The sequence below is a fragment of the Hippopotamus amphibius genome, chromosome 15 (genome assembly GCF_030028045.1).
Source record: "Hippopotamus amphibius kiboko isolate mHipAmp2 chromosome 15, mHipAmp2.hap2, whole genome shotgun sequence".
In the NCBI taxonomy this organism is placed as follows: Eukaryota; Metazoa; Chordata; class Mammalia; order Artiodactyla; family Hippopotamidae; genus Hippopotamus; species Hippopotamus amphibius.
In genome coordinates this window covers 61,414,607-61,439,669 of record NC_080200.1, presented here as the reverse complement: position 1 = coordinate 61,439,669, position 25,063 = coordinate 61,414,607, and the positions used below count along the sequence as shown (strand labels likewise).

The window sequence follows — 25,063 nt, the reverse complement described above, 5'->3', positions numbered from 1 at the left end:
GTCGAGCTTGAGGCCAGAGTGGGGAGAATAGCTCTTCTCCCCTAGAGAGTTCAGCTTGAGGCCAGAGTGCGGAGAATATTCTTGTAATGACCTTGGCTTTTACCTGGCATGAGTTGGGAAGCCACTGGAGGGAGGTCTTGGGGCAGAGGATGAAATCATCTGACTTATGTCTTTACCAGATCAGGAGCACCCTGCAAAGGCAATAATGCAGGCTCAAGAAATGGGATAATTTCTATACGTATAGCTGAATCACTATGCTATACAGCTGAATCATTGTAAATCAACTATACTTCATTTTTTTTAAAAGTGAAAAATAAAAATAAAAAACTTTAAAAAGTGGGCTAATTTCCTGATGGTCACACAGAAGGTGGTGGGGCCAGGATTTGTCCCAGGTGCTCTTACCCTAAAGTCTTTGCTTTATCTACCAGGGATATTTCCTTCCAAATATACTAGTTGCAAAGTTTTTATTCTATGCGTCTTTTTTATGCCTCCTTTCAGGCCTATACATTTGTGCTTGATGAATAGTTAAGCTGTGTTGGGTCTGTGTTTTTTCATTTATTCAATCCCTGCCCGGTGCGAGGCACCATAAATTGTACTGTGGGACATAAAAGAGGGGGAAGATAAGGTCCCTACTCTGAAAAAGTTTATAGACAAGCTATGACGAGGACACAGGATTTGTATTTAAATTATTTAAATCCAATGATTTTTACTTCTTTTCCGGAGGGTGGGGTTACTTCTTTCATTTAGTCACCTAAAAGAATACTGTTCTTTCTTTTGAAAGAACAGCCCCGTCTGAGAACTGGAAACAGACAAAATATGGGATTTCCTCTTCGATTTTATAGATTTTGACTTCCAGCCTGATTGTTCAGTTAGTGCATTAGAAGATGACTCTCTCCCTCCCCAACCCTAAGCCTTGCAAACCCCACCTGTGATCAGAAGATCCAGCTGTGCATTTGCTGTTTCTCGCCTCATTGCCAGGAGTAAAGATTCAGCAGCAATCCCTGTTCAACTGACACCGTTGTGACCCCTGAGGCAAAGTAAAACCCAGCCCAGCAGTTCTGCCGCCGCTGAGCTGCTGTGGCTTAGAATCAGTCAAGGCAAGGCGGTTCCTGGGCTGCCTCCTTCTCCCCCACCCCTCCCTGGGGGCAGAGGTCTGCAGCAGCTGGCAGAGAAGTTCAATGTCAGACTCTGCCCTCTCGCTTTGATTAGGACACGCGACAAGGCTAAATGGCAAGTATTGAGGCAAGTAACTCTTCTGTTTACCTTTGGCCACCATATCAGTTATTTTCAGGACTCAAGAGTCCATCAGTCAAACCCTTGGCCTTCTTGGTAGAGACTCAGGAAAGCATTATGTTTTAGAACAGTGGTCCCCAGCCTTTTTGGCACCAGGGACCGGTTTCATGGAAGACAATTTTTCCACGGACTGGGGGTGGGGGGTGTGGGATGGTTCAGGCAGTAATGCGAGCGATGGGGAGTGGCAGATGAAGCTTGGCTCGCTTGCCCCACCGCTCACCTCCTGCTGTGCTGCCCGGTTCCTAACAGGCTGAGGACTGGTACCGGTCTGTGACTGAGGGGTTGGGGACCCCTGTTTTAGAAGAACCAGCTCTGGATGCAGACTGAGAACTCAAGGATTTGGGATCTACCTGTGTTGCAATGCGTCTATGACAGTGCAATCTCAAGAAATGATTCATGGAGTCATCTAATTTTCTAAATAAAGCACAAGAACTTTATTTGGGTCTTGCAGGGTCCACAATGGGAAGCCAACAGAGCAGTTAATTGGGCGCTGAAGCTCTTAAAATATCACACTTTAGAAAGCCTGTCCGTATTCTGCTGGGGTTTGCCTCCCTGCTCTGTGTGAACACACACAGTCTCTCTAGCTCTACAGGATAGAATAAATTCATGACTTGTTCTGGAAATAAAGAATGACCTCCATCTTAGCTTACTTGATCTCAGATAATGCATCCTGTTAAGCCAGTGGGTCCTCTCACTGGTTTCTTGTAGCTAATCTTTAATGCTGTATAGTCCTGGAACTCTTATCCTTTGCTTATTATAGCTTCTTCTTACATGGAGATGAAAGCCATCCATCCATCTATCCATCCAGCCATCCACCCATCCAGCCAGCCATCCAGCCATCCTTCTGTCCATCCATCCATCCATCCATCCATCCATCTTTCTATCCATCCATTCATTCAAAAAACAAATGTTCATTAAAATCCTATTATATGCCAGGTGCTATGAAACCCAGCATCCATCCTTTCCCTTTGAGAGGCTGATGGTTCAGGGGCTTCATATTTATGCCTTTTGCTTTCCTGTTTGTCTTTGCTGTGATAAATTTACAAAAGGGAACACTTCCAGGGAACTATGGTTACTTTGCTGATCAAGTTTCTGTATACTAAAAAGTCTTCAAGATTCAGCATTGGAAATCATGATGATTAGGAAGTCTTGATTTATTTGCATTGAAAATTCTACTTAGTAATGGAAAACTCACCCTCTCACCCAAAGGAACTGAGAAGATAGAAATGATTTTAAAGGAAAATTACTGTTAATTTCTTTTTAAGTTGTTTGGGCAAGTTCCTTTGGGCTACAAAAACATAAGCAATATTGGTGTCAGTTTCTGGAATAAGACTCAGGATATGTCTGTTATATGAACTAGTTGACAATTTCCACACAGAATAAAGTACTTGAAGCATGCAGAATTTAGCCTGCCAAATCATTTTGCACTAATTATGAAAAAATTAGAATTCTTTTTTTAATCAGTGGCAGTTGAATTTAAATATGGATCTACCAAAGAGTATACAAGCATCAGAATCTAGTTTTTTTCAATTCTTATATCACTTTACTTTGTCACTAACAATGTATTTTTACTGTCAATTCCCATTTAGATTAAATTTTGTGTGTGTGCAAAGTGTCTTCAAATGAATGTGATACAGTAGGTTGTGGTAATAGAAGAACACTGAGGCTTGGAATAGAGTTCAATGGGTAGTCTATTTACTACAACATCTGTTACAATGAGAAGAGCTCTGCTTCCACCCTAAACCATCATGCACTTTCAGATTTCTTCGTTCCTATGTGTAGGTCAGTGATAATGCAGTAACGAAAGAAGACAGAGCAGAGCAGAACTAAACGCAGGGAGAGGTAAAAATATTTTTCACATTATACCATCTCTGAAATCAAGATGCTTCTTACATTTAACATGTCTTAGATTTGATGAAACTTAGCTACCAGGGGCAGGAGTCTTAATGCTGGCCAATTTGTCAACTGTGGCCATGTCTATTTCAGTTTGTAAAATCCATTGTCGCTAGTAGGGTGTGTAACACACACACAGCAGACTCAAGTATTGAAGACAAATACTGAAGAAATTGAGCTGAAGAATACTGGATGACCAGGAACTTTAGAGAACAATGTTAGCTAATTTAACCAGTGAAGATGTGGGCCCCTTTCAAGATTAGATTGTCTCATTGAAATGTTTTTATCCATATGTGGTCTTTCATGCAATATCCACTACGGCCTCTGCACTGAACAGTGAATCAAAGGTATCCGTGAAAAAGTTTCCAAGTTCTTTTAACTCTGAAAATCTTGGAGTTACTACCCTCGAGCTTTCAGAGGATTCCCAAGTGTGATGACTCCTGAGAAGCTGGTTTCCAGGACCACCAAGAGAGAGAAGATATTTACATTGGATTCTACCAAATCTGAGGATGGAGATAACTCCTAGGGGTCTTCAGGTTGCTGCCCCTAATAAATATTCTTTGAGTGCCTCCCATGTGTACTGAGGATACAGTGGTGGGCAAGGCGGATGAGGTCTCTGGTCTGATGGAACGGGTGCTCTAGACCGCTGGCATAAGGCACGTGAGAGCATCAGTGCAATGCCCCGCATCCAGTAGATGCGCCATGCGTGTTAGTTTCCTTTCTTTCTGGGTAGAGCTCACCAGCTACAGATGGCAGTGAGGCCCTGCATCTCCCCAATCCACACCCTCAATTGGCTCTTCAATCCCCTGGTATTGTTTTCTTGCAGCAAAACTTTGGCCTTGGTGCACTAGGAAGAGACCTGTGGTTGCTACGAATGGGAGCGTGGCTGGAAGAAGCAGCGGCAGACGCCTGTGCATATTAGAGTCTAAGCAAGTGTTCCCAATCCTTTCAGAAAACCATTACTTGGCTCACTGCAAGCTAATTGCATTTGTTCAGTCATTGTGAAAATGGATGCAGATGGGATGCGGAAGCTAAGAAATACCCCACTGTTAAATCAGAAATAAAGCCACCAGTTCAGGAGAGACTATTGCCCGGGATGAGGTTTTCACCAAGAAGTGGGAAATTGCTCAGTAAATTTCTCTTTTCTGCTTAAGTAACTCTTTTAATTAATTTTTACTGACATACTCCTCCTTTAACACAAGAGGTGTGAACACAGAAAGTATTGGGCTTGTTGACAGTACCCTCCAAAGTCACAAAGCAAAAGTGAGGAAGACAGATTTGTTCGGGGACAAACCTTTGTTGCGTTGGGATCTGCAACTTTGATGCTGAGCTGCAATGGAGACAATGTTGTCTTATTATCTTCCTATTTCGATGTTGGTGTGATGAGAGCTTACTTTTTAAATAAAATGCCATGATGGTGTTAATAACCCCAAAACAAGAATCAAATTGTAATGGGGAGAAGTATACAACATTATGATAAGACTTTATATGATCTCTCTATTTAAAGGAGACAGGTTAAATCCTCAGCATAGCTGTTCTATCACTTAAAGTTGTCCTTTCTATTGGTTTGATTACACGTTGCCATATTGTTCTCTTTTCACTCCTAATTAAACACGAAGGTGTAGGGTCATTTAGTAACTTGCTTCCATGTGGTAGAAATTCTAATTGGTTTCAGAATTTGGGGAGAAATGTTAGTCCTGATTATTAGGGAAGTAAATGTTCTAGAAAACTGTTATTCCCTAGCCTTATCATCCCTACGGAAACTTATCGGTAGCCTGAAGAAACACGTCCTATTGAAGGTCTATATCTTTGCCTCGAGCTGCCTGATCTCTGAGACCCACAAGCACATGTAGCTTATTAGAGAGGGCCAGGGTTAATAGCAGGTACCTGGGAAGGGGTAACAATGAAAGTCAGACATCTGGGAAGAGAACCTCCAGCCCAGCCCTCCAGTTGGCTGGTCAACCATTGGTGAGTCAGCCACGCGGGTGAAGGGACTTACTCGAGTTTACACAGCTAGTCAGAGCAGCACCAGGTTAAGAACCTAGGTCTCCTGAACTGGCCAGGGCGGCTTCCACCTTTTGAGGGAATGTTATAGTCCCTCCTCTTAAATTCCCGCAGGGCTTGTGCTGAAAGAACCCTCGGAAGTCTTGGTAACTCCTGCGTTTGTTTGCAGGACAGGTTTTATGAACTACACATTCCATCTCCAATGATTTGATTTCCGGCTCCAAATGGAAAATATGGCAGATGCCAAGCTTCTTACGTTACAATGAGGGGATAAATGGGTTCTCACAGCTTCCTTAAGGTGCCAGGGCCTTCCATCCAGAAAAATGCTCTTTGCTATGATTATAGCAAATGCTAAACATGGGAGTGCAGAGTCCTCAGATAGCCTGTTTTCATTTCCTTTGGATATATACCCAGAAGTGGGATTGCTGGATCATATGGCAGTTCTAGTTTTAATATTTTGAGGGCAGTATGGGTGGTCCTAGAGGACATTAGGCTGAGTGAAATAAATCAGACAGAGAAAGACAAATACTGTATGATTTCGCCTATATGTGGAATATAAAAACGCTGAACTCATAGAAACAGAATTGAATGGTGGTTCCCAGAGGCTAGGGGGATGGGAGAAATGAGGAGATGTTTGTCAAAAAGTGCAAACTTCCCTTTAGAAGATGAACAAGTTCTGGGGATCTCATGCACAGCCTTGTGATTATAGATAGAAATACTATACCACATACTTGAAAGTTACTAAGAGAGTAGCCCTTAAATGTTCTCATCGCAGGAAAAAAAAAAAGGAAATGCCAATTATGTGATGTGATAGAGGTACGTATTAGCTAATACTATGGTGGTGATCACATTGCAGTATATAAATGTATCAAATCAACATGTTGTATGCCTTAAACTTATACAATATTATGTATCAATTATATTTCAATAAAGTTGAAAAAGAACAGGAAAAAAGGCTCTCCAACAATGTATATAGTAGCATCTGAAAGCATTGAAGTAAAGGCTCCTATGATTAGGGTAACTAATCATCCTGGTTTGCCTACAATGGAGTAATTTCCCAGGAAACTGGAACTTTCCAGGGATAAAGCTGGAAAAATTCTGGACATCCTGGAAGGAGATGCCCACCCTATCTGTGGCAAGAAGGAAATCTATACCTTGCATAGCTGAAATACACACACACACACACACTCTCTCTCTCTCTCTCTCTCTCGTATACACATGTGGGCACAAGTGCATTGTATTCATAGGTCTGATGTTAAAATACTAGCTATTTTGTTAGCAGCCTGAATATTTGGTCAGAAAAAGATTAAAAGCTTTTTTTTCTATGTCAACAGTTTTCACGTAAACATGGTGGACGTTCCTAAAACCTGTCGGACTTTCTATAAGAAGCGTGTCAGGCACCCGCCCCCTCCCAGAACAGGAAGGGCAAGGACTCTCTGTATGCCCAGGGAAAGCAGTGTTACGACAAGAAGCAGAGTGACTACGGTGGGCAGACTAAATCGATTTTCCAGAAAAAGCCTAAAATAACCAAGAAGATTGTGCTGAGGTTTGAATACATTGAGCCCAACTGCAGATCTAAGAGAATGCTGGGCTATTAAGAGATGCAAGTGCTTTGAACTGGGAAGAGATAAGAAGAGAAAGTTGACCAAGTGATGTCAGCTTTGTATCTTGTTTCATTCTGAAGACAATAAAATCTTGAGCTTATGTTTTTTTAAAACAAAAGATTAAAAGATTATAAAAATAGTTTCGCTAAAATCCTATTCAAAGTTTGCAAATATGTAACTGCCTGTTCTCTGTTATAATGTGCAGATGATGATGGTTTTATACTGTTGACCACATGAAATACACAGCACCAAAATTTCTGAAGTGAAATGGAAATTGTATCGTTATTTCTGCTTTTCCGAGTTTTAATGATGCAGTAAAGGGCGATGACAGACTCTCTCCATCTCAGCACATCGAAAAATTCTTTCTTCCTGAGTAGCAAAGCCCATCTGTTTTTAAACTGTGAGGGAGCTGCTGACACTTTATTAAGCTGTTGTTTTGCTTAAATTGCAGTTATTTAAAATGACACTTCCCTCCACTCCTGCTTTCCAAAGTGCAGTAACCATAACTACTTCTTATTTGGGAAATTGCATGTGGCTGTTCCTCATTGATTAATACACAGAGTCAATATTTTTGCTTTATTTTAAAGCATCACAGCATGTGGCTCTTTTCCTGGATAGTCACTGTTTCTCCTTTATTTTGTCCCTCCTCTCCTGCTATAAGAGTAGATGCACTGACTATTCTATTTCTAGCAGGAGGAAGAAACCCATGTTGAAAGGAAGTCTTGTTTGCTGGTTATTTAAAATTTTCTGATCACAGCCTGTAGCATCTGTGGGCATATGTGTTGTTAACCTGGATTTGATTACTTGACTTTTTAGTGAAGAAAACTCCTTCCTGAAATTTCAGCTCCCTTCTCTTTTTTTCTGGCTTCCTGGTTTTCCTGCAGATCAGTCTACCTTGATCTGGGCTGTAACTTGAATTCTCCTCTCCCCTCCCTATGGGGACGAACATTTCATACACAGCAAGAGGTGCTTTAAATGTCATGGTGTGTCTGAGCTTCTGGATCTCAAAGGAATATCTGTTAGGAACAATTTTCCAAGGAATCATCAGATTCTAGAGTTGGAGTCTCGGTTTCATGTTCTCAGTACTTATTCGTGTGTTTTTATTTTACATATTTTCTCAGTTGACCTCTAGCCACTGTATTCAGAAGAAAAATAAGAGATGTCAAATGAAGTGGAGTGGTCTTGAGAAAATCAGAGGAAATAAGCGCTCTGCATCTCTGAATGTTTGGAGACTTCGCTTCCCTCCCTTTCTTGAGCTTCCTTATTTCCTTTTCATTTATCTGCTAGTCAAAACCCACCCTCACCGTGCTGGTGGTGGAGACCTTAACCAAGGTGGCGATTAGGGATGCTATGAGTAAAAGGATGAACAGGAAGGACGTGAAGGCAGAGTTCTGGGAATCTGGGCATGTAAAGGGTGAGACTGGGGGTCTGGGACAAAACCCAGGAAATCTCATGGAGCAGGAGACACAGATTTCCAAGAGAAGGAAACTCCTGTTGCACAAAGTTAAATTCCCTGGGTGTGTTTGGGGGTGTCAGAGTTAGTGTGAGTGAGGTACTAGAATTCAGTAGTACAAAAGAGCAGGGAAGAATGTCACCCGGAGAAACCATGGGCCAGCAAAGTGAAAAGCCCCCAGACTAACACAACCTGTCAATTTGTAGTAGGTCCTTGTTGTTTATTTTATTTATAGTAGTGTGTATCTGTAAAATGGGCATCCTGATAGGGCCCATACACAGGATTGTCACGAGGGTTAAATAAGATGCTGCACATAAAATACAGGGAGTCACACACAGTTAACACTAAATAAATGATACCTACTGATATTATTATGCCTGCAAAACTGAATTTTCAGACTTAGATAACTAGATACATATCAGTAAAATCAAATAGGGCTTTTGTGGTGCCCTCTAAGGCATCACAGTTTGGTAGGGCCCTTTGAAGACAAGAGTTGTCTCTTTCCCCTCCCTGTCCCCACAATCTAGCCCAGGACCTCACTAAATGGTGAGTGAATGAGTGAATGAATGGGGGACTCAGGGAAGCTTTTAGAAGAGATGCCCCTTGCTTAAATTGGATAACAATAACATGGCATAAGTAATAAACCTGTGAGTAAATTATCAGAGTAAAGGGAAATGGTAGTTTGCACAGGGGCACAGCTCATATGAAAGTCTGAGAGTGAGGAAGACCTAGATGTTCTCAGGGAGTCTCAGAAGGTGCTCTGAGGGTGAGCTTTCAACCCTTGGATTTTCATAGATGCGGACAAAGTAGCATCCAGAAGAAAATACTTCCGCTCTGCTGACCTCAACATTCAAGCAGTACCACCCTAGGCTTAGACACAGATTTACACCTTTTGGAAACCTAACCTGTTTTTAAGGAGAAAACCCTTGGTTAGTGGTTCACTGAGGCTGAAGATGCACTTGTGTGAGAATCTAGGGAATTAGGTCCGGGGTTGGCAGGGGTTGGGTGGGGGAAGGTGGTGGTGAAGGCTTGGGTTCTATATCAGGGAGATTAAACTTGACCAGAGGGTTGATGTTGTCTCAACTGCATTTTAAGAAGTGGTGACGCCGACACACACCGAGGGCTTATTCTGTGACAGGGCTCCTTCTAATCCCATCATAAGTGTTAGCTCATTAAACCTACCTAAAAGCATCATCAAGCAGGCACAACTTGAGACCTGAAGAGCTTCCTTAACCTGAAGAGCAGGTATTTCTTAAAAAATGTGAAGTTCTTAGCCAATATCTTTTAAAGTATTGTATCTCTCCCACTTTCTCTATTTCTCCTTCTGAAACGATATTTTACACATATGTTGGGCCTTCTCATTTTATTCTACATGATTCCTATACATGCACACACATATGTATACACATGTAGTTCAAGTAATACATATACGATGCTTAAAAGTCAATGGTTCTAGAAGACTTGTGACCCGATAGAGTAGTCCCTGCCTCACAATAGATTGCAACTTCCAGACACAACTGTTTTCAACTCTTTTGTTGTTGTTTCTTCTAATACTCACCTCTGTATTACTGCAATATACTGATGCTATTATTGGTTTTTCACATTTGGATATCACCTACTGATCTTTTACTACAGAATATGAGAAATTAGCTCTTCTGTATACCTTCTTTGTCAGCACTCCCCTTTCTTCCATTACCTTTCAACCTCATCATGGAAATTTTTCTTTCTACTATCATATATTTATTTTCCAAAAGATCATTTTTGTTCTCCAGTTGTTTCTTTTTTAAAATTGTTTCCTGTTCTTGTCTAATGTATATGCTGTCTTCTCTTATAACTCTGAGGGCATACTTTTTTTGCTTCTTTTTCTGTTTCTTCTAAGTATTGCTTCTGTTTCCTCAGAGGCTATTTTCTTTTTGCTTTTCTTTTTTTGTCTTTTCAGTACACAGAGCTTCCAATCAACTTTTTAATCCTCACTCTTAATATGAGCCTAGCTAAAAAAATTACCAGGTTTTGGAGGAAAGTATTTTATATAAAAAAGCGTAGATATTTTCTTTGGAGCTGCTTGATCTCCCAAAGGGGATGTCCTGCTCTTGCCTGTCTGAGGGGTAGACAGGAAGGGGCCAGGGCTCATCTTGCAGTCTGCAGAGTTTTTCTGACTCTCTCAGTTTTTAGCAGGGTCCATGTCCAAGCTAGAGCTGGGGTTTGCTGAGTCCAGAGTCTGTCTAGTTCAACTTCTTCTCAGAGTTTTCCGCTAGGGAATCACAGGGGAACTGGTCCTAATCTTTTCTCATTCAGTCTTTCAGCCAGTTCTGTTTGGAGTTCTACACACACTCCTGCTCTCAGGGGTACCAGATCTTTGCAGCATGAATCAGCCTGCTTTAGGGTTTTGACATTGATAACTTAGGTTTTAGCTTCCTCTGGGCTAAATATTAATCACTAACATTTTACTGCTGCACTCCCTCTCCCATTCTGTCTTTGCTTTGGGTTTCTGCCTTTTACCACTATCACTTTAGGGGAATTTTCAGGAAGGAGGGTGATACATATTTATGTTGAAGGTGGCATGGTTAACTAGAAACCCCCTTTAAGGAAAACCTCCTTGTGAACTGATTCACTTCGCTGACACCTGAAACTAACACAACATTGTAACACAACATTGTATGCTCCAATAAAATTTTTAAAAAGTAATAAAATTAAATTAAACATACCTCTTTGTCTCTCTCTGTGTTACATTCTGGATCTTTTTTTTAAATATAGAGCCTTCAGTCAGCTAATTCTCATTTCAGTTTTGTCTAATCTGCTATTTAACCCGACCACTGAGTTTTTTATTCTAATGGACATATTTTTCTCCTCTAGATGTCCTATTTTAACTGTTAGAAAAATATGCCTCTTTTCTCCCGTTTTCTTATTTTCATTATAATTATTTTCTTTGATATTTCTGTTATTCTTTTTAACAGATGTGCTTATAATCTTTTCAAGATTTTTTGAACCTCTCAAGCCCTTGACAATGCTACTTCTGTTTTCTTTTCTTCTCTTCTTCTGTTTTTGTGATCGTTGAATCCCGAGAATTGTATGGTGAACTCTTTCCTCTTTTGTTTTTTAATTTTCAGTAATGAGCTCATCCTTAGTGGAGATTTCTTTCTTTCTGTGAGAGGCCCATGTGCCCTGAGTTATATAAAGGTCCCTACAGCAGGATTTTGCATCTGCTTCTGCTGGGAACCACAGGGGTTCTCTTGCCTGGGATTTTTTGGTTGTTGTTGTTATTTGTTGAGATTCCTATATTATTTTGATGGTGTAAATTCAGACTCCACATCTATGCTTTATACAAAATTACTGTTTTGATTTCTCATTGGAGACTTTAATGTTGTTTTTCACGCAGATACCCAGGCAAAGAGAAGGCTCTTTGCCACTTTCTCGGGCCAGTAGGAAGATAGTCCTTTTTGCTGTTTGTGCTGGTATTCAGCTTTGACCCCTCCTCCTTCTACACTCTATTTTCTGGGATTCTGCAAATCATATTTCCCTTTTGCCATCTTCCTCTCTTTCAGCTTTTGCCAATAAGGGGCTCAGAGTGAGAGTGGGAGACAATGGTTCATCATCCCACTGATGGCAGTGGTTCTAGTTTCTAGCTTCTTCTCATACCACCAGTGTCAGCCTTACCCCCAGAGACACCAATACCAGCTGTGTTGCACTCCTTAGAGCTCTGAATCTTAGATCTGCAAGGTCTCTCCTCCAAAGTTCTAAGTTCTAACAACCCCACTCCTGGGCGAGAACATATGGGTCCATGTCAATAACCACGTGTTAAACAGCTTCTAAGATGGCTCCTAATCGTCTCTGTCTCCTGGTCTTCACACCCTTTTATACATCCCAACCCTCGAGCATGAGCTGGACCTAATAGATAGAATGTAGCAAAACCGGTGGGATGCCACTTCTGAGATTGGTTATGGAAAGATTCTGGCTTTCTTCATGCCTGTGATCTCTCACTGTCTTGCTTCCTTGTTCTGATGGAAGCTTGTTGCATGTTGCAAGGTGCCCTACAGGGAGACCCAGGGGTGAGGATCTGAGAGACACCTCTGGGCAACATTCAAAAATGAACTGAAGCCAGCAGTTCATGAAGAACAGAATATTGCCAACAGACACACAAGAGAGCTTGCAAGCAAACCCACCCCCAGTTGACACCCTGATTTCAGCCTGGTGACCCTGAGTCAGAGGGCTCCGCAAAGCCACATCCAGTTGCTTGATCTACAGAAACTGTGGGATAATAAATGTTTGTTATTTTAAGCTGAGAGGCTTTGGGGTAATTTGTTACACAGCCATAGATAACTAGTCCTACTCCACTTCCGATAACAGAATGACTTTGTGATGGAGGAAGAAGGCCTATAAAATTGCTGGGTTTATGTACGGCTAGCAATTTCTAGCTCCCCGGGGTCTAAGACCCCACCACCTCTGCCCACATGGGCTTTAAAACCCTGGCCCTCAGCTGGTAGGGCCCAAAAATTTCCCTTACATTTGAACTTGACTCTGTACTTTTAAAACATTTTGTATTATTTATCCAGGATTTCTCTGTGTTTGATAAGAAATGGACATCTCCAGTTCTCTCCAATGCCAGAAATCCAAAGCCAAGCAGAAGACTCTGGATATTCATATGTAAAATCAGGAAGTCTCTGTATTTTAATTCTCAATATTTAAATAGATTGATCTTTACCAGTTGTTAAAACACAAACTCTAGTTCATAATATGAATGCTTTCCCAGGATGAATGCCATTAGGGCAATCTGGTAGCTTAATTGCTTCCTCCCTGATGACATATGACTTGGAAGAGCTAGGAAAGTAGGGTATCAAAACAAATACTTGAAGGCCAAGGATAAAAAATGTTAATAATTAGTAAGAGCTAGAAGCAAAGTTAATTCTCAGTGGGCCCATAATGCCAGCTATTTGATGCAAATTAACAAATGGCATTTTAATGTAAAGGACTTGAAAGCTAAATATTCTAATTTTCCTAGGAAGATCAATAATTCAACAAACAATAATGTTTCGGAGGAAGGAATTTAGAACTAGAGGGATAATTTTATCTTGGAGATAAGTGAAATGCTATGTGACGTTTATATTTGTGGATCCCAAATTAGACCAAATTAGAGTTAGGTGCACGTACATTGGAAGGAAATGCTCATAAAAATGAAAAATGCAAGCAATAGCTGATCACAAAGTGATAAAATTGGTCTTAGAACAGTGAATGATGAAGCAATCTTTTCTTTCTTTGAAGGAATATGAGAGATAATTCTGAATTAAAATGATGTTGTTTTGGGAATTCCCTGGTGGTCCAGTGGTTAGGACTCGGCACTTTCACTGCTGTGGCCCCAGGCTCAGTCCCTGGTTGGGGAACTGTGATCCTGAAAGCCACACCACTAAGCCAAAAAAGAAAAAAGTTAAATAAAAAATAAATAAAATGGTGTTGGTTTGAATTCTTAGATCTTGTGTTTTAGATAAAAGTTTAATAAATGAACAGTGCAACAATATTCCCATTTCTGGTACTGGCTTGCTCTGGATGAATCATTTTGACTTGAAGTATAAAAACGCACGCCTGTGTTCAGACTATAGCCTCACTGTGGCCAGGAGTAACATTACTTTGTGTCTGGTTTGTACAGGATGCTGAAAAAAACCACTCAAAGCTGATAACGTCCATGTGTATAATAGCTTGCAGTCGACAAATATTTTCCACACTTTCTATCACTCATCCTTAAAACAAGCTTACATGGTAGGTATTCTTAGCCCCTTTTGAGAGATGAGGGAATTGAGAAATTATGATTTGCCTGGAGTCATGCAACCTGCAAATGCAGACCTTCTCCCTGGACATCAAGCACATTACCATATTCACAGTAATTCTTTGCCTCCTGCCCCCAGCTCCTTCAGGTACGTCTGCATTTTCACTTCTGTATTGCCTGGAAAAGCCAAATGAACAGTCTCTCTTATTCCGAAGTGGATTTTTTGTTTTGTTTTGTTTTTGTTTTTTTGTATTTTATTGGAGTATAGTTGGTTTACAATGTTGTGTTAGTTTCAGGTGCACAGCACAGTGATTCAGTTACACACACACACACACACACACACACATACATACATATATGTGTATACGTATTCTTTTTCAGATTCTTTTCCCTTATAGATTACTACAAAATATTGAGTATAGTTCCCTGTGCTACATAGTAGGTCTTTGTTGGTTACCTATTTTATATACAGTAGCATGGATATGTTAATCCCAAACTCCTAATTTATCCTTTTGCAGTGTTTTAAAGTATGTTGGATCCTCCCATTGTCCTAGCATCTGTTTATGGTGTTTTATTTTGAATGTGTTCTATTTTTTTAAGCTCTTTATTGGAATATAATTGTTTTACACTGTTGTGCCAGTTTTTGTTGTACAACAAAGTGAATCAGCTGTATTTGTTCATATATCCCCATATCCCCTCCCTCCCGTGACTCCTTCCCACCTTCCTTATCCCAGCCCTCTAGGTCATCACCCATCATCAAGTTGATCTCCCTATGTCATGCAGCAGCTTCCCACTAGCCATCTATTTCACATTTGGTAGTGTATATATGTCAATGCTACTCTCTCACTTCATCCCAGCTTCCCCTTTGCCCCCGAGCCCTTGTCCTCAAGTCTGTTCTCTACATCTGCATCTTTATTCTTGCCTTGTCACTTGTTCTTTATCAGACAGAATTCTCATGCAACATCAATGACAGTGGACTGTAAACACCTTCTTCTGTGGCAGGTTCTGTACTCCTCTGAGCTGGATATTATTTTTTCACTCCATTTAAAGAAAGATAACACTTTTCTTGACGTATACCATGGTACAGAAAAATTCCACCCAATAAATGTTCAACAATGGAACACATCCATGTATTCAGTGTGGCAGGGCAAGAATAAAGATGCAGGTGTAGAGAACAGACTTGAGGACACAGGGCTGGGGGGGAGGGGAAGCTGGACTGAAGTGAGAGAGTAGCGTTGACATACATACACTGACAAATGCAAAATAGATGGCTAGTGGGAAGCTGCTGCATAATACAGGGAGATCAACTCGATGATGGGTGATGACATAGAGGGGTGGGATAGGGAGGGTGGGAGGGAGGCTCAAGAGGGAGGGGATATGGGGATATATGTATACATAGAACTGATTCACTTTGTTGTACAGCAGAAATGGGCACAACAGTGTAAAGCAACTAAACTCCAATAAAGATCTGAAAAAAAAGAAAAAAGGAAAAAAAAATTTCCAGCACTCCAGAAACCCCTCATATCCCTTCTCAGTCAGCACTCCCTCAAAAGATAATCACTGGGTTGACTTCTAATAGTGTACGTGGGCTTTGCCTGTTTTCATGCTTCTTATACATGAAATCTCTTGTGTTCTCTTGCTTAAAAATATGTTTAGGCTCATCTATGTTGTAGAATGCAGTCATAGGGCATTCATTATCAATGCTGTTAATATTCCATTGTGTGGAATTTATTATCTTAATACCATTCTGTTATTATTATATATAAAATACTACATTGTAATAAAGTATATCTTATTACAATGTTATTATCTATAAAATAATATATTGTAAAAGGGCAGGCAACTAATAGAATAGATGAATATTCTAGAATAGCTGTATTAATCCGTTCTACAGTTGATGGGCATTTGGGTGGTTTCCAGTTTGGGTTGTTACTAATAGTCCTTCACTGAACATTCTTGAGCAGCTTTTTGATGAACGTAGCTACATAGTTTTTGGGGGAAATATGACCCACTTTTGGGATCACATTTGATATTCTTCCAGTGGGAGAAGTAAAAATATATAATTTCCCATCTATCTATTTTATGTTGATGATTTAAATCATAATTTATAGAAAGTCAAGCTCTCTGATAGAAAACATACTTCATTCATTTAGACTTCATTAATTTAAAATTTGTAAGTATTTAGACTAGAATTCAACTGATATTTCTTTTATTTAGCAACCATTTTCTTCAAAGCTAATGTCAATATTTCAATAGGAGGGGCAAATTTCAAATTCAAGGTCCAGGCATTAAACACTTTCGACACTACATTTACATGTATAGCTCATAAGGTAATTGCAAATGGGTCTCATCTAGAAATAAAAACAAGCTACCCTAGGAAATGTTTTTGCAGTAATAAACTTTGTTCGTAGGTCTGAGTTGGCTATACTTTAACATAACAGGCAATGTCTTTTATAAGTAGTACCACATCCTGTCATTCCAGATGATCTGATTTAGATGTGGCACTGCCTTGGCTGAATGACTGTAGTGTGCATATAAGACCAGAACACGTATCAGCATGTAGGACTTTCCCCCCAATTAATCAAGAAGGACACAGGTAATAAGGTAGTTCTAATCATGTTTAAATATTCATTGAACAATTTGTGCCTAGCAGCCAATTTGTGCCTAAACTGTAAAGTGCTCTGTCTAAGACAGTTATCAGTGACCGTCACATTCAGGTCTGCTCCCCTCCCTCCATCTCCTTCTTTCCTAAATGCTTCTTCTGCACAATAACAGACAGGGAGTTAGGTCGTTTCTAACCATTCTCACTAACCCCTCTTCTGTTTTTTGCCTTTCTTTATTATCCAGCCTCTTAACTTAGCAGAATGCTTTTTTGACTAAGCCAGACTCTCAACACTCCCACCACCTCCTAAGAATAAAGCTTTTCTCCATCTGCTACACATGAATTGGGAGATGTGCTTATTGGGGAAAGTATCTGGTGCTCTGGGAGTACAAGAGAGGAGCATTAAAGCTGCTCAGGGTGTGGGGGTTGGGGGGGACTGGAGGGGACTTGTGGGGAGGGAGGGCTTCAGGGAAGATGTTTCCAGATGGCATGGTCTTTAGACCAAGAACCTGAAGGGTGGGTACGTGTGGGGCTGTGTGGGGTATGAATTAGCCAGTGTGTTGGGGGCAGAAAGAGCTGTGTTTAGGACACTTGAGATGAACTGGGCAATGCATCTCCCCATTGGCAGCATGTTGGAATGCCCCAGTACAGCAGTTATCTCTTGCCGCAGTGATGCTGTGTATCAAGTAACCACACAACCACAGTGGTGTTTAGCAATTTGTGTTTGTTGCCTATCCATCTGAGCTGGTTGGAGAGGCAACCCCGTGAGATGCGATTTAGTAAAATTAATCATATTCTTACAAACCCATGTGCACAACCAGGGAATACAAAGCCTGCAGGAAGCACAACATGGGGAGGAGACTGGCTCTGGATTCACACACTTGGGTGCAAAGCCTGGCTCCCATATCCAAGATGCATGGTCCTGGGCAGGGTGTTTGTACACTTCACCTGTCAAATTGGAATAGCAACGACGTCCACGCTGTAGAATTGTTCTGAAGGTTAGACTGAGACAATGCATGAAAGACCTGGGACCAGAGCTTGGCTTATAGTTAGTACTCAGTAAGTGGTGCTCTGTGTTATATGCCAAGTTGGAGAGTGAAACGATTCATTACTCTTTATTGTTTTCCTCTGTAAGTTCTTTAGAGAATGGTCATTTAGAGTAATACCAATAACATTCATATAGGGCATTAAAATTCACAAAGTGCCTTCCTACACCTTCTTTGATCAACATAATAATCTAGGTGGTAAATAAGGATGAGAAAATTGAGTTTCTGAAATGTTCAAAGTTTCACACAAGTTTATTCAGCTAATATAGTTCACAGATGGAATCCGTCTTCTGGCTGGATTATAGCCATTCTCCAGATGTTCAATTGGAAATTTCAAGAGTGAGGCTCCAGAAATGCACGTGCTGACTTTCCCTTCAAAATTCCCCACAAGAAAGTGTGCGGTGTAGGGTGAGACAAGCTGGGCTCACAGCCTGACTGCCACCAAGTGTCAGAGGTCAAAGGAGATACTACATGGAGAGTCACTTTCTACTTTGGAATGTTCCACGTAGATTCGTTGCAGAAATGTAGTGCTACTTTGTTTAGTAGAGTCTTAGCTGATCACTATGATATGGTGTACATCACAACTTTTCTTAAAGTTCTGCAAAGAAAATCTGAAGTTTCCTACGTAAAGAAAGGTAGACATTTTTAATGAAATAAATCAACAAACATTTGAAAGGAGTAGTTTTTCTGGCGCAAAGCGTCCTTGCTTAACTATAACAGGTGTTTAGCACAGTAATTGCACTTCATGTCACTTTAGGTTGGGGTCAGGGTAGGGTCGATTAAAGACCCCCATTTTAACAGAAGATTTATTTTCTTTCTCGAATTACTGCAAGAGAGAGAGCGAGAGCACATGTAGATCCCTTCTACATCTCTGAATTCTAACCTCCCTGCTCCTAGAAGCTCCAGTCCTGCCAGCTCTGTCTCACCTCCTCCACTCACCAATGCCTGTAATTTCCTAGTAGGACAGCACTTGTGGCCCTTAACTGCTAGCACCAGGCCATCAGCATACACTGTACACTGTATTTGTAGGTAATAACAGTCACAACAGCCAACTTATATTGAATACTTACTTTGTGCCAAGTATTGTCCTAAGCACCTTACTCGAAATAGTTCATTTAACCCTCAAAACACTCTGTGAAGTAGGACATAATTTGAAAATATGGATGGAAGTATTTTCACTTCCCAACCATATTGACAAGAGTTTTAAGCCTTACTATGTTCTTTTGGGGTGTTTGGGGGACGTGATGAGCTGAACTTGGATGTGTGGGCACAGGGTAAGTGCTAACTGACACCTTTGCTAGAAGAAGAAAACTCTTCCCATTGTCACCCTCTCTTTTCCTCAACAACATTTTATTATAAAAATTGCCAAATAAACAGAAAGTGGGAAAAATAGCACAATAGGATCTAAATTCTAAGCTCCACAATTGCAAATATTAATATACATATATTGTACATATATATATATATACACATATATATAGTTTTTACTGAATCATTTGAAAGTTAGTTGCCGATGTCTTGACATTTCATCCCTAAGTACTACAGCATGCATCTCCTTAAAATGAGGGCAATCTCTTACATAACCACAGTACTGTTATCACAGCCAAGAAAATTAACAATCACATAGAATGTGGCTGTCTTTTCTCTCCATCCCTATTTCACCAATAAAAAGACAATAGGGAAAAACCCTTTGAGTTTGAATTCTAACAACATAGTATTGTGTATTGTCTGTAAATATTGGAGCCTTTCTTCTTACTTGGAAAGCATTTGATACTTTGATGGGGAGAAAGACTATTTGTCCATACTTTGAAAACTAGAACTCACTCTCTTAAGAAGGTAAAGATGGGCATGCCCATGGTATGACTTTCTATGGTATGACTGGGAAAATTAAGACCGAAAGTTATAAATAGTTTTGGCCTCTGTGGGTTAGAACTTTGTTTTTCCCCCCAAGAAGTCCAGGTAAACTTAGGGCTAATCAATAATTCACAGATGCAGCTTCTAACAAAGGGATTTACCAGTTTAATGAACAAGAAACCATACAAAAGTCCAAAATTTAACAATTAATAGATGGAACTTCAACCTCCATTTTCAAGACTATGCACCAGCTAAGGATGCAATTACAAAGGTGAGCTAGTGACAGATTACAGCTTTCTTTTTCCACTTATGAAATAAATCACTATTTTTGCTGACCACAGAAAAATGTAACTTTGAAAATCTTGAAAAAAATAACATAAAAACTTTGCTTTGTATTTATTTCCTCCAAGCCAACAAGTACTCCAAGACTTTTAGTGTTGATATAGTTTTCTAACACTCTAGAATTTTCTCCAAGTATTGGACTATACTTGATTAAGTTGCCTGACAATTTTGCTTTGAATGACAGGACATTTTTTTCTCACTTTGGCAATAATGATTAACATTAGCTTGTCTCTGACAGAGGTAATGTTTGCTTCTTCAGTTTCAAGTATGGAACTGTGTTCAGCCATTCCTAGTTCTTGTGGATAGAAGAAAATGTTATGTAATGTCTTCTACAGGAATATCCAAATAAGTCACAAATATTCAGTAATCATATTGTGTTAATATTGGAGGAAGTATTAGTTTTTGCTTTCATGGAAAGATGAATATTAATAAGAGCAGAAGTGTTCCAAAATAATGGAACTAATGGTCTTTGCTAAGATGTTTCCATAAGATGTGAATTTTAGGGAGTAGCAAGTATATTTCAAGTTTACTGAAAACATCTGATATGAAACCAGGCTTATACGGGTTGAATTGTGCCCCCCCCGCCGCCAAAACAATATGCTGAAGTCCTCAGCCCCAGTACTTTACAATATGGTCTTTTTTGGAAATTCGGACTTTGCAGAGGTAATCAAGTAAAAATGAGGTCAGTAGGATAGACCCTAATAAGTTATAACTGGTGTCATTATAATAGTAGAAACTTAGGACACAGAGACACACACAGGGAGAAGGCCATGTGAAGATGCAGGCAGAGATTGGGGTGATGCTTCTACAAGCCAAGGGATGCCAGAGATGGCCAGCAAACCACCAGAAGCCAGGAGAGAGGCCTGGACCAGATTCTCCCTCTCAGCTTCAGAAGGAACCAACCTTGCTAACACCATCACCTGCGACTTCTGGCCTCCAGAATTGGGAGACAGTAAGTCTGTTGTTTAAGCCGCCCAGTCTATGGTCCTCTGTTACTGCAGCCCTGGGAGACTAATACCCAGGCCAAGATTTTGATGCCTGGGATTGGGAGGTGTGATGTTTCTGCACTGACTAGGTTACAACTAATGTTAGTGTAAAATTTCCCTCATGGGACTTAATAGTGCTGAGTGAATGTGTTCCACACATTTACTTAAGGAGACTTTTCCCTTAGTTCCTTTGGAGTTAAATTGATTGACTATCTTATTTTACAGTGAATCATGTGGGTATCCACATAAAAATGTAATCAGAAAATGTAAGTGATTAGCTTTGATGACTGAAATAACAGCATGATTACGTCTTTCTCCTTTGTGTGGTGAAGTGAAATATTTTTGGTCTGCTCCACATCTCCTCATCTTAGAGACATTCCTGAACCTCCATAAAATCCCTGCTCTGTCCGTGTGTGGGGAGGAATCTGACTATGACACCAGCCTGCCCGAGGGGGCACCAATGAGAGGTCTCCGTTTCTCTGGTCATTGTGATGGGTTAAGAAGCATATGACCCAAGCCAGACCAATCAGAGTGTTCCCCAGGAACTTGCCCACATGATCAGGAAAAATGCTCTTCCTTATTAGACATTAGAAGTCTCAAGGTCAGTGCAGACTACTGTTTTGGGATGGAAGTCTCATTGAAAATTATGGTGCCAAGTTGGGACAGGAGATACAGGTCATTCAGAATTCTTACTCCCTGGATCAAACAAAATGACACGGGGATGATTTTCCCTACAATGTGGGGTGACCACAGTCACTTCTCACCAATGTCCATGTGGTAGCTTTTGTTTCCAACGACAGTTGCATGTGCACACATGTGTCATCCCACAGTCTCTTATTAAAATGCAAGTGTCTTTCTTCCCACTAAGAGGTGGGGTCTGTGTTTCCTCCCAGGGAACCTGGGTGAGACTTGGGACTGCTCCAACTAAGACAAAATGGAGGAGGTGATACTATGTGACTTCCGAGGTTAGGTCATAAAAAGGTTGAGGCCATTTATATGGAATGTAGAAAAATGGTACTGATGAACCTAATAACAGGGCTGGAATAGAGATGCAGACGTAGAGAATGGACTTGAGGACACCTGGGTGGGGGAGGGGAAGCTGGGACGTAGTGAGAGAGTAGCATTGACATATACACACTGCCAAATGTAAAATAGATAGCTGGTGGGAAACTTCTACAGAGCACAGGGAGATCAGCTTGATGCTTTGTGAAGACCTAGAGTGGTGGGATAGAGGGGATGGGAGGGAGGCTCAAGAGGGAGGGGATATGGGGATGTATTTATGCATATAGCTGATTCACTTTGTTGTACAGCAGAAACTACCACAATACTGTAAAGCAATTATGCTCTAATAAAGATTTAAGGAAAAAAAAGGATGTGGCTTCATACACACATAGCAGGCTTCCACCTGCCTTCCATGTGATGCTCTCTCAGATGTTTGCCCTGGAAACCCAGTCACCATTTGTGAGGAAGGCCAAACATGGAGAGGCCTGCGTGGAGAGGAGCCGGGACCGCAGCCTCAGCCAGCATCACCCACCAGACATGTGCGGAAACAGGCTTCAGATCATTCCAGCCTCCCGCCTTCAAGACCCCAGACGTTGTGGAGCAGAGGTGAGCCCCGGCCGCTGTGCCCGCCCAATTCCTAACCCGCTGAATACAGGAGGATAACGAATGGTTGCCTTACAATGCTGAGCTTTAGGGTATTATTACACAGCCCTAGTAAGGTGGTTCGCAATGTGTTGGAATCTCTTCCCCATGTGGTTCTAGTCAGGCTGGATCATGAGGCGGCTTCCCCTGGGAGACTTGGAGGGTGGAAGCCAAGGGCCAGGCAGTTGTAGCTCACGTGCATTGCCGCTGATGTGTTGGCATGTTGGCATAAGGCAGCCATGGGACCTGTGTCTCATGTGTGTTTACATCGTGACAAAGGGCCAGACTTCTTCAGCACACCCGTGTCACTGAGCTTAGAGGCTACAGGATCCGACATAATGGGCACTAGCTTGTCCTTGTCCTTCTACTTCCAGTTTATAACCATCGTTTCTTCCTGACTGCCTGCCCTGTAGACATCAATCTCCAGCATCAGACACTGGGACAACAGTTCCCATAATTGCATAATGTCAAATCTTTGTCTATAATACAAAATACATATAATGCATAATATAATGTTTAAAATATAAGATAATACACAATGTATAACAAATGATATAGCATATGGTATGTATATAATATGTAATATATATACTCACACACATCTAGAGATATCTACATGTACTAGGTTCTGCTTCTTTAACTGAGCCCTGACTGATGTCCGTAGTAACTGGATACCCGTAGTATTCAATAGCCAGGCTTTCTTCTTCAGTTTCATTTGATCCTCCTCCCATTAGTCACTCAATGTCATGCAGTCTCTTGCCTCTGGTTGTCAGCCACCGCTTCCTGCACCTGTTCCCTGTTTACATTAACACTGCCTCAGTCCTCACTGATTTGCAAATCTAAGTACATTTTGATGATGTTTCTAAGAAAAACTTCCCTAAGTAAATAAGAATAGATTTATAACCACATTGGACCCAGTAAATATCCACATTTAGAAGAAGACTTGCTTCCGTTCTCTTCATTCCTTGGATGTCTCTTCATCCGATTTTTTAGGCGAGATGTCTTCCGCTCAGGCTGCTATAACAAAATCCCGTAGACTGAATGGCTTAAACAACAAACTATGTATTTCTCACAGTTCTAGAGGCTGGGAAGTCCAAGATCAGGGTGGCAGTATGGTCAGTTCCTGCTGAAAACCCTTTTTCTGACTTGTAGACTCCTACCCTCTTGCTGTGTTCTCACATGACAGAGAGAGGGATCTGATCTCTTCCCCTTCTTCTAAGGACACTAATCTTAGGGGCCCCACCCTCATGACTTCATTTAAATCTAATTACTTCCCAAAGGCCCAACCTCAAAATACCATCACATTGGGCTTTAGGGCTTTACCATACGATTCTGGCAGGGAGTGAGGGGAGTGGGGGGAGGCAAAAATTCAGTCCAAAACACAATATAAGAAACAAATCCAATTATCCCATGAGGACTTCTGCTGAAGGACCTACATGTTTATTCACGGTGAAGTATGTTTGGAACTTGACCATTGAAAGGCCTGCTCTGCACAGTAGACCTCTACAGGGAGGGGCAAACTGGAGGCAGACTCTCTACAGTTCCTCCACAATCCCGGAGGCTGATGTGAGTGGCCCCTCCATCAGTAGGATTTAGTTGCACGTAATGGGGATCCCATCACATGCTAACTTAAAAGCTTCCTCCCCAAGGAGGAGGCCGAGGAAGCCAGGGACACTGGTGGACAACATGCTGATGATGGAGAGGAAAGCATGGAAACCCTTCAAAGAATGACAACCACATTCTCTGCTAGTGGAGGTGCCTTTAGATGTCCCCACACAACCTAATATATTATTTTCCTAGTCCTAAATCTAGCAAGGTTCATCAATGCACTGAGAACATAGACAAAGTAGGTAGAATTACTCTTTATCCCAGGTGCAGGGAAGGCATCTAAGCATTGATGCACTGGGACAAATTGCGTATGGCATACAACTGGATGGAAATGGCATACAAATTGCCTGGCTTCCAATGGTGCCCTCTTTTGATGGAATTGCCCTCACCCATGATGACATTAAAACTCTCCAGCAGCCTTTGGACAGACCAGGTATGGACACATGACCCAAGCTGGGCTAATAAGATTCTTTTCCTTGGAGCTTGGATTGTACTAAGAGATACTCATTCTACGCTTGCTACTAGAATGGTGTTATGGAGTGAATTGTGTCCCCCTAAAATTTGTATGTTGAAGCCTCAATCCCCAATGTGAAAGTATTTGGAGATAGAACCTTTAAAGGGGGTAATGAAGGTTAAGTGAGGTCATAAGGGTGGGGCCCTAATCCAATAGAACTGGAGTCCTTTTTCTTTTTTTTTTTTAAAGCTCTTTATTGGAATATAATTGCTTTACACTGTTGTGTCAGTTTTTGTTGTACAACAAAGTGAATCAGCTGTATTTATACATATATCCCCATATCCCTTGCCTCCCATGACTCCCTCCCACCCTCCCTATCCCACTCCTCTAAGTCATCACCTATCATCAAGTTGATCTCCCTGTGTTATGCAACAGCTTTCCACTAGCTATCTATTTTACATTTGATAGCATATATATGTCAATGCTACTCTCTCACTTCGTCTCAGCTTCCACTTCCCCTCGTGT

General features: G+C 41.0%; 1 pseudogene; it reads left to right on the top strand.

The window, feature by feature from the left end:
• The first annotated feature begins 6,537 nt into the window (after nucleotides 1-6,537).
• On the top strand, nucleotides 6,538-6,843 carry LOC130836442 (60S ribosomal protein L36a-like; annotated as a pseudogene).
• Nucleotides 6,844-25,063: the final 18,220 nt, after the last annotated feature.